Here is a 9,333-nt window from a genome sequence, read left to right on the forward strand (position 1 = left end):
CAGTCAATCAATTTCTGTATGGAAACCGCTTTGGGGAGTTTGGTTGAAAAGCGGTATATAAATATATAAATATGCTTATTCGTAAGGTTCGTATTCGTACGTGGACAGTTGCCAGCCTTGATGTTAGTCCTGCCAAGTTGCCCCAGCAGCAGGGGCAATCCTTTCATGAAACAAGGTGAATTAGTCACCTCAGGCAACAGATTATTGGATTGCCAGCAGGGCAGCAAGAGACACATTGCCACCAGAGGAGCTTTTTGGGACCAGTCTGACCTCAAGCTTTGCAAGCAGCACCTCCTCACATGCCTTGCATAGCTTTCAGGAAGCAGGAGGAGAGAAGAGGAGGCTGCTGGCAACCATCTCTCCACCCCCACTACCACCACTTCCAAAGCTTGCAAGGTCAGCTGTGAAAGAGAGGTGAGCAGAGTTGTGGGCAAGGCAGCATTGGGTTCCTTGCTTCAGGCACCACAGTCTGTTGGGCCTCCCCTGCCCAGCAGAAAACTGGGTGGCAAGGTGAAGAGCAGCCTGGTTGCCCAGGCAACGGGGATGCAGTTTAATATTTAAAGAGGCCACGATGTCTCAAAAGAGTCTGCCTCTTCTGAGACTGCGCAGCATGCCGCAGTCAATTTAGCAGATTGGGGGAGCGAGCAGATGAGGGAGGACTGGTGTGAAGTCCTGCTTCTAGTGAGGGGAGGGAGGGAGAGGGAGAGCCTGTGCCTGGGAGGAGGAAGAGCCAGTGGACCATTACCTTTCTCCTCTCATGATCAGAAGGCAAGCTTGGTGGATGAAGCCAAGGAGGAAATGCAACAACACCACCCACTTCTGGCTACAGGGGGGAACAGAGCTGGGCCAAGCTGCAATGGGTCCTGAGACAAAGCCCTGGGCTGGTACTACAGTGGGCGGCGGCTCCTCCCTCCCTCTCCATTTGTGAATGGGAGATGTGGTTTTGGGGGTTAATCTATTCCTTGATCCAGGCCAGCTTTTGAATGGGGCTTTAGTTACTTGTATTCCAGTACTGGAGGAAAGGTGGGGCTAAAAAACCAGCCAGCGGCAAGAGCACTGAAAAGCAGTCTGCACTTGCCTCTCTGTACATAATATCTATTTCATTAAACTATTAGTATTTCCGATTCCACTCCACTGCCTTGTCCTTGCATACCACAACTCTTTCCTTTGGATTCTACAGGAGGGATATATGCACTTTCATTGCTGGCAGCTGTTCCTCCTCCATTACTGATTATGCATGATAAAGTTTCAAGGATTCACTGGAAAACAGCTTCAGAACCACTGAGTTATATTATCACTGGAACAACTGCCTGCGCAATAATGTCATAGCAACAATTTATGGGTTGTCAATATTTTCTGTTTTTATGACTGCCCCAGATAAGATGTTATGACTAAGTCTCTTTTCCTTAACAAAAATGGATCCAGGGAAGCTCTGTTATTTTTAAATTATCTTCCTTCTAGCATAAGGATTCTGCTTCTAGTTTCTGCAGTGGTTATTTTTGTGCGAGGGTAGGGTGGGCACAGTCCCCTTAAAAATCCTACACCCACCATTTTGTTTAATCAACAGCCACCATTTTAATTTTGACTGCATTCCCACATGTGCACATTTACCTCTGTCCCTGCCTATCCACTCCAGCCGCATTCATTTCCAGGGCTCTGGATAAATGTCTACTTGGATAGAAAATATCTAATTGGTCTAGATACAATGCAGCAGTCTTCCTGAGTGCAAACTGTTGGAAGTTAATTTACATTCATTGAGACTTAAATATTTTACCTTGCAGTATTTATTTTACTACATTTATATGCCACTCTTCTTCCAATAAGCCCAGAGCGTGCATACATGGTTATATTTATCAGCACAACAACTCTGTGAGGTAGGTTAGGCTGAGAGATGAGTGACTGGCCCAGAGTCACCCAGTGAGTTTCAGGGCTGAATGGGGATTTGAACCTGGGTCTCCCCAGACCTATTCCAACACTAACCACTACACCACATCTTATATGTTTACTCAGAAGGCTCAGAAAGTACAATTGGACACTCCCAAACATTCCCACTAGAGGCTCTGCCTCCAGTACTGACTGTAGTTGGCTTCACCTCTTGCTCTGCCCATCTCCTGCCCCGCCTAGCTTCCCCTTAGTTCTAGGAGCCACCAGCCATCTGATATTATTCTGAATTTCTGATATTATTCTTCTGCTTGTGAATTTCAACCAATGCCATTATTATTATGACATTTAATTCCTGAATTTAACATGTAGGGCAGGCCATAATGAGTTTGCTTCATGTATGCCGCAAGTCCAAATAACCTGATTGCAGCTACATGATTTAGAAATGCAAGGAATATTTGGCTTGCACAGATTGCTTCACAAAAGAGCACAATTCAATATTGATGAAACACTGTACTTTCTCTGCATCAGAAGTTTAAGTATGACCACTTGAAACTGTTAAATTATTAAAGGGTGCAATAACACAGATATACAGCTTTGGTCCCTGGACCATTTACTCATTCCAAAAGTACTTCCCCACGACTAAAATCCAATGCACTCTCACCATCTGTCATCGTGTTTGCATGTCTTCATCTCATATTCAGACGTGTATTGGAATTAATGCTTACAATGTGTGAAGAGAAGAGTTGCTTATGTGTTTACAAGATTTTACTTAATATTTAAGTCAAAGCCACTTCCGAGATATTTTTAGTTAATAGTTAATGTGAAGGCTACTTTAGAGATATTAAAAAGCAAAAAGGAAGACATTCTGCTTTTCTGTATTTGTGCACGTAACTCTTTCATAAGTCCTTCAGAGAATCTTATGCTTTTTTGTAGATTGATCTATCATGATGCAAGAAGCACACAGAGGGGAAAAGAATAACCTTAACAGGAACACAAGAAGAAAACAGAAAAAGAGCACCTACTGTTTCAAAAAAAAAAAAGAAGGAAAAAAGGAAACACTTGTCAAGAACCCAAAGGAAGGAGTAGGCTTTAAGAACATAAGAACAGCCCAGCTGGATCAGGCCAAAGGCCTATCTAGTCCAGCATCCTGTTTCACACAGTGGCCCACCAGATGCCTCTGGGGAGCCCACAGGCAAGAGGCGAGGGCATCCCCTCTCTCTTGCTGTTGCTCGTCTGCAGGGGTTGTTGTGGAAAAGTACTAGATAGGGAAAGATCCTTACAAAATATTACAGCGATTTGGAGATCTGTGCCATATCTCCATTCAGCTCTCCATCTCATCAAGATACCGCTCATACTCAGAGCATGTAACGTTCATTGTAAGAAAGGAAAGGCTAGACAGGAATATGGAAGTAGGCACAGACCACCCAGCATCTATAATGGCTCATTGGACTGCCTGGACATACATCCGGAAGTGGGGTCAGAGCATGTAGAACTATTTATTGGGCTCTGTGGAACTCCATAGCAACAGGTCTGTACCCATGGTGGGACTGGCTCACCCCCTCATGATTATTTCTGCTAGGTAATGGAACTCAGTAACTCTGGGATTCTAATATGCAGAGCAGAACATCTGTCTGCGCATTTTAATGTAGAAATTATGTATCCTTTCTAATCGCTGGAATAACTAAATCTACCCGTTTGCCTACAGCAGGCATAATTAACAAGTTTATAAAACATGAAGAACTTCCAATTTTGATTTACCTGAACTGCAAAGACAGACAAAAAGTTGAAGCTCAGATCATCCATTACTACTTAAAATTGCACAATTGCACTTTCACAGTGTCACAAAATTTCAAGCAGTAGCAGATGAGCCCTGCAAAGGTGCTCTCACCCCTGGACCTTGGGGCCCCGGTCCGTGGCATCCAAGGGCCAGGGGGGCCTCCAAAAGGCCCAGGAGGGCCTCCTGTCACCACGCCATGCCTGCCCTGCCACTGCCCCATTGCGCTGAACCGCAGCACCAAAACCCACTAATTCTAGCCGCCATTTGTGTGACTGGGGTGTGTGGGGTGAGCGGCAGCTGGGCCTGACTGTTCAACTCAGTGGCCCTTGAGACCTGCGAGGCACTCCAGCGCACCTGCACAGTTAAAATAGAGTATCGCACGCCCATGACGTCACAGGCTTGCAACACTCTGTTCTAACTTCACAGGTGTGCCAGAGCACCTCGCAGTTCTCAAGGGCTGCTGGGCCAAACAGTCAGGCCCAGAAGCTGCTCCTGTTCTGCCTGCTGCCACTGCCACCCCCCCCCCCATGGGTGTGGGGGAGACATACTCAGCTCATGCCCCACACTGCCCACCCCCCTGACCACACAGATGGTGGCTAGAATTAGTGACGTTTTTGGCGCTGTGGGGCAGTGGCGGTGGCATGCTTCTGGGGAAACCCTCGAAAAATACAGGTGCCTTAAAAAAAAAAACTTTAGAAAACCCTTTAACTTTTAAAAACAGCTTGCAATGGGGGGGCGCGCTCTGAAACCTTTCAAGTCGGGACACCAAAATTACCTAGGTGTGCCCCTGGAGCCCTGTTCCACCACATCCCAGTGTTGCTTTAGATGCCTGCAATGACAGGAGCAGTTCAGAACTGCTCGCGTTGCCTTTCACAACATGTCATCCATTGAACTTCATTTCACATTTTGTTGCCCTATCCCTGATTTGAAGAAATCCTTTTGGAGCTCTTTGGAGCCTAGTTAGGTATCAGCATTCTGAAGAAATCAATCTAGAGATGATTAGAGCTTTGAGGGGGGAAATGGAGAGGATGTTATTTGATCGTTAGAAGGAGAAGAGATATAGAATAAAGTAAAATTAAGGAGCTGGGAGCTGAAGGTCCAGTGAGGAAAGGATTCAGACAGAGGGAAGATTTGAGAGACAACTCCTCAATTATTTTGGAAAGAGGAAAGACATGTTGTGGGAAAAGAGACTTTTCTATTAAAACAGTTTTTATTACCTTAGAGAGCGCCTTCTTCTGAATGATCCCCACCTCATGTTAAGGTCATCTGAGGAGGTCTGTCTCCAGTTACCACAAGTACATCTGGTGGCACTCAGAGGTGAGCCTTCTCTGTAGCTGCTCCTGGGCTGTGGAATGTACTCCCTGCAGAAATCTGTAATTTGAACTCTTTATTGGCCTTCGGGAGAGCCCTTAAAACCTATCTGTTTGGCCTGGCCTTCCAGGGTTTTTAAAGAGTTGAAAGCATTTTTAATGTTGTGACCTGGTTTTTCAGGGTTTTAAAGTTGTTCTGATTGTTTAAATATTGTTTTATAGAGTTTTATAATCTCTGTTTTAATTGTCAATTGATTTTAATTTTTCCATTTTAATTGTAAACTGCCCCAAGACATTTTGGAAGGGTGGTACAGAAAATGAATGAATGGATGAATGAATGAATAAAGTTTGACCCAGAGGGTTCAGTAAAATGAGGGGGGGACTCCTCAGATGCTTAGTCCCCACCTATATCTCTGCCAGGATATACTTTCTGCCTATTTACCTGTTAACAGCTTATGGACCTGTAGCAGCTTAGCATCCCAGCAATGAAGTAACTAAAAGATTTGAGTCATCAAATCATGTCATCAAGCTTGAAGGATAACCTGGGTTCAAGAACAGGGACAGTGCCGTTTCAGATAGGCCCTAATAAGAGCTTGTAGGGGTTTTCTTCCCTCCATCTCCTTCTGCTCTCCCACTGATCATGTTTCGTCAATCAAACTGCTGAATCTTAGAAGGTAGAGAAAAAGGAGTGGATGTGAAACCACTGCTTTTGGTGGTAGTTGCATATCAGCTATAATGCAAGGATCTGGCCTTAAGACAGCAAACAAGCAGTAAGACATCAGTGGTTGACAGTATGACAAGGGTGGGGGTGGGGTGAGAGGATAAGTCATTCCATATGAATTATATATGCTAATTTTTATTTTTATTTTTATTTAAACAAAAAACCAAATAAGCAAGCCCTCAACTGCTTTGAAGAACAAGAGGAAAGGATGTGATTCTGTCTTGCACGCTTGTGAATTTGGAATCGCTTCACAAAGAAAATCTTCTTGAAGGCAATTGAGTATAAATCACATCATTCTACTTCAAAGAGTCAGAATCTAATGCAAACAAATGCATGAAGTACACAGACTAGTGAGTTCAGGATGCTAACTTAGCTATGCTTGCTTACATTCTCACTCCATTGTGTAAAGTGTGAAGTAAATGAAAGCAATTTAATAGACCATAAACATGTTAGCTCTAGCTGAAGGGAATGAAATTGGGAGAGTAAAAAAATACAAAGGATTTCTCAATAAAAGGAAACTTTTGCAACAACCCTCCTCCCTCCATTAGATACATTTCATAGTTTTAAAAAAAGTGTTATTGATGTCATTGATAATTCTTTTCAGTGATGAAGCTATGGAGAGGTTTTGGTAAATATGCTTAGAACATATGCTTTCTTCTAAAATCTGCTAATGACCCTACAAATGGAAGATAGATTACTGTATTTTACATGAAACTTATGTTAGTAGCAGCTATTAGTGAGTTGGCTCGCTTACATTTTAGTACTGTATTCAAGAGAAATATTCTCTTTAAACAACTAAAAGAGCAAAGAGAGAGAACAACACAGCTTAGACCACAGATTTATTTTTCTAGAAAATGGAGCTTTCATATTATGCTGTTGATAGCCTGTGCACTTAGTTAAAAGAAGCTAGAAAACCTTTGGAAAACCAGATATAATTGTGCAAAATACAAACCATCATGCTTCCATTGGTATGCTTATGGGTGCAAAAACTCTGTTACCCTTTAACAATGAATATAATCCAGAGCTGGTTAGTTAGCAAACACATGTTTTCACCTGCTACACAACAGGTTAGTATGGGTGTGAGATTCTGGTAAATATTCTGGTAAGCGTTCCATTAGTGAGATTCATATGACCTCACTAATGGAAGACAGATTATCAGGCTTAGGCTTGTAATAGCGATGGGATTGTGCCTTTGATCCTAGCCAAGTGTATGGAAATTTTTTCCATTCGTTTCAATGGAAATAGGATCAGGCCACGGCCAAATGGCCTCATTTAGTCTGCATTAGATCCGATTTGCTTTAAAATGAAAATATTTCCAGCATATGCTACATACATTTTCAGACTCAAGTACTTTCCACCTTTGAGATGTATACAGACAGATTGCAAACTGTGTATAATTTGTTCATGGAAACCCATGTAGGCCACTTGAGTTCATGATGTAAGAAAGGCAGAATATCAATATCTATCTATCTCTATATCTCTCTATATATTTGTTTGGGACTCACTGACTGACTGACTGACATGAAATTCCCAAACCAAACCACAAAAGACAGAAACATGCCATTTGGCAGGTAGGTTCCACCCACACTATCAGAAAAAATGAAAATCTGGGGAAAAAATTATTTATTGGAAAATGCGGGAAAACTCTCCCATTGAAAAAGCATGGAAAAATATACCTTCTGACAAACTTTGACAGTTCTCTTGGATATTTTTCAAGCAGCAGCATAGCCAGCATGTGGAGGGCCTGTATTCTTACTCTGCCCTGGTGGCGTGTGCCCCCCCAGGGGGCACATAGGCCCCCTTGCAGCAGTGCATGCAAGAATGCACACCACTCTATGCTCATCTGTTGGGGTCAGAAGCAGGGAGGGATGGCAGGAGGACAGAGGAAGGAATGGCAGGTGGGCGGAGGCAGGCAGGAAGATGGTTGGGAGGTGGACTGACAGTGTGTGCTTTGTGGTACACATAAGGTGGCCATGCATGAGCAGCAACAATAGCACAAGAGAGGAGGCAATGGAGGGTTCAAGGTCATTTCATGATACCGGAGGAATACTTGCAAACTGCAAGCCCAGTTTACTAGTAAATGTATCAAATAAATACATAAATATTTGTTTAAAACCAATCGTCATCACAGCAGGGGCGTAGCAAGGTTGGAGTGGGCCCAGAGACAAGATTTTAAAATGCCCCCCCCTGAAGCTCAGCTCATGAAGTAAAGCTCTCTTAAATGAGGCTGAATAGTGGTAACAAAAAGCATAGTGAAATATATATATAAACCTATGTGCCACAATAGAACGTCATCCTAAATTATTTTTTTAAAGGTTTTGTAAATTGTGGACGATGAAAGTCATTTAATGGTACTAGAGAAAGACATGCTGTTCTGGTAGCTCCAGGTCTTAACACTCACATCAATTTCAGAGGATAAATACAACTGAAGGAAGCTCAGGCGGGTGCGCAGCTGGGGGAGTCAGTCATGTGACTTGCCTCTGCCCCCCCCACAAGGCAGTGGCCCCCCAGACAACTGTCTCCCTTTGCTCTATTATAGTTACGCCCCTGCATCACAGTATAACCAAGCTTGCTTTGCCACAAGTACGTACTACAGAAACTTGCTGCCAATTGAGGCTTCCTGACATGTGAACGTGTGGTGAAATATACGCATGTGTATCCATCATATGTAATAGTGTATGTGCACATGGAGAAAATTCATCACTCCTGTGGGGGCCCTGAGTTGGTAAAGACTTTCATAGCTAGAATATCACTTTGAAATCATGTCATCACAGGGAAACCAATATGCAAGAGGTTATTAGCAATAGCAATAGCACTTACATTTATATACCGCTCTATAGCCAAAGCTCTCTAAGCGGTTTTACAATGATTTAGCATATTGCCCCCAACATTCTGGGTACTCATTTTACCGACCTCGGAAGGATGGAAGGCTGAGTCAACCTTGAGCCCCTGGTCAGGATCGAACTTGTCACCTTCTGGTTACAGGGCGGCAGTTTTACCACTGCGCCACCAGGGGCTCGTTAGATAGAATCAGTGGTAGTATTTCAACTTTAGAATTCTCTTTCCCTGGAGACTTACCAAATCCTTACCTTATGTGTATTCTGGAAACAGTGGAATACAGCATAAGGGTATTCACCCAACTGACGTGGTCGGGAGGCAGGCAAGCGGATGGCGGGGAGGCTGCGCAAAACTTACCTTCCCCCCAGACGAGCATTCCACGTTGGTGGAAAGTGCAGACTGCGCTCCCACACGATCTGCGCTGCTACACACAGTACAGCTCTCTGGAGGTCGGGACATGTCGGGTTAGCTTGCCCTAGACTGGGTTAGGCAGCACATGAGAACCGCCTTAGTGCGTTTTATTCCATTTCGAGCTCAACCTCTGAAAGGATAGAGTAGCACATTTAATATGTTGTTACTCACTGAGCCTTCAGATTAGGTTGACTCTAAGTCTAATTACAAATAAATTCCTCGTATAATATGTGAAGACATTCTAAAAATGGAAATTGTTTAGGGCCATTTGAAACTTGTTGGCTGCTACTGCAGTAACAATTTTTGGTAAGCCATGCCGATAAAATTCAGTTGGCTCTTTTCACTCTTGTGTGAGTCCCTTGAGCACAAAATGTGAAACTAGTGTATCAGTT

This window comes from Hemicordylus capensis, chromosome 5 (genome assembly GCF_027244095.1).
Source record: "Hemicordylus capensis ecotype Gifberg chromosome 5, rHemCap1.1.pri, whole genome shotgun sequence".
NCBI classification, from domain to species: domain Eukaryota; kingdom Metazoa; phylum Chordata; class Lepidosauria; order Squamata; family Cordylidae; genus Hemicordylus; species Hemicordylus capensis.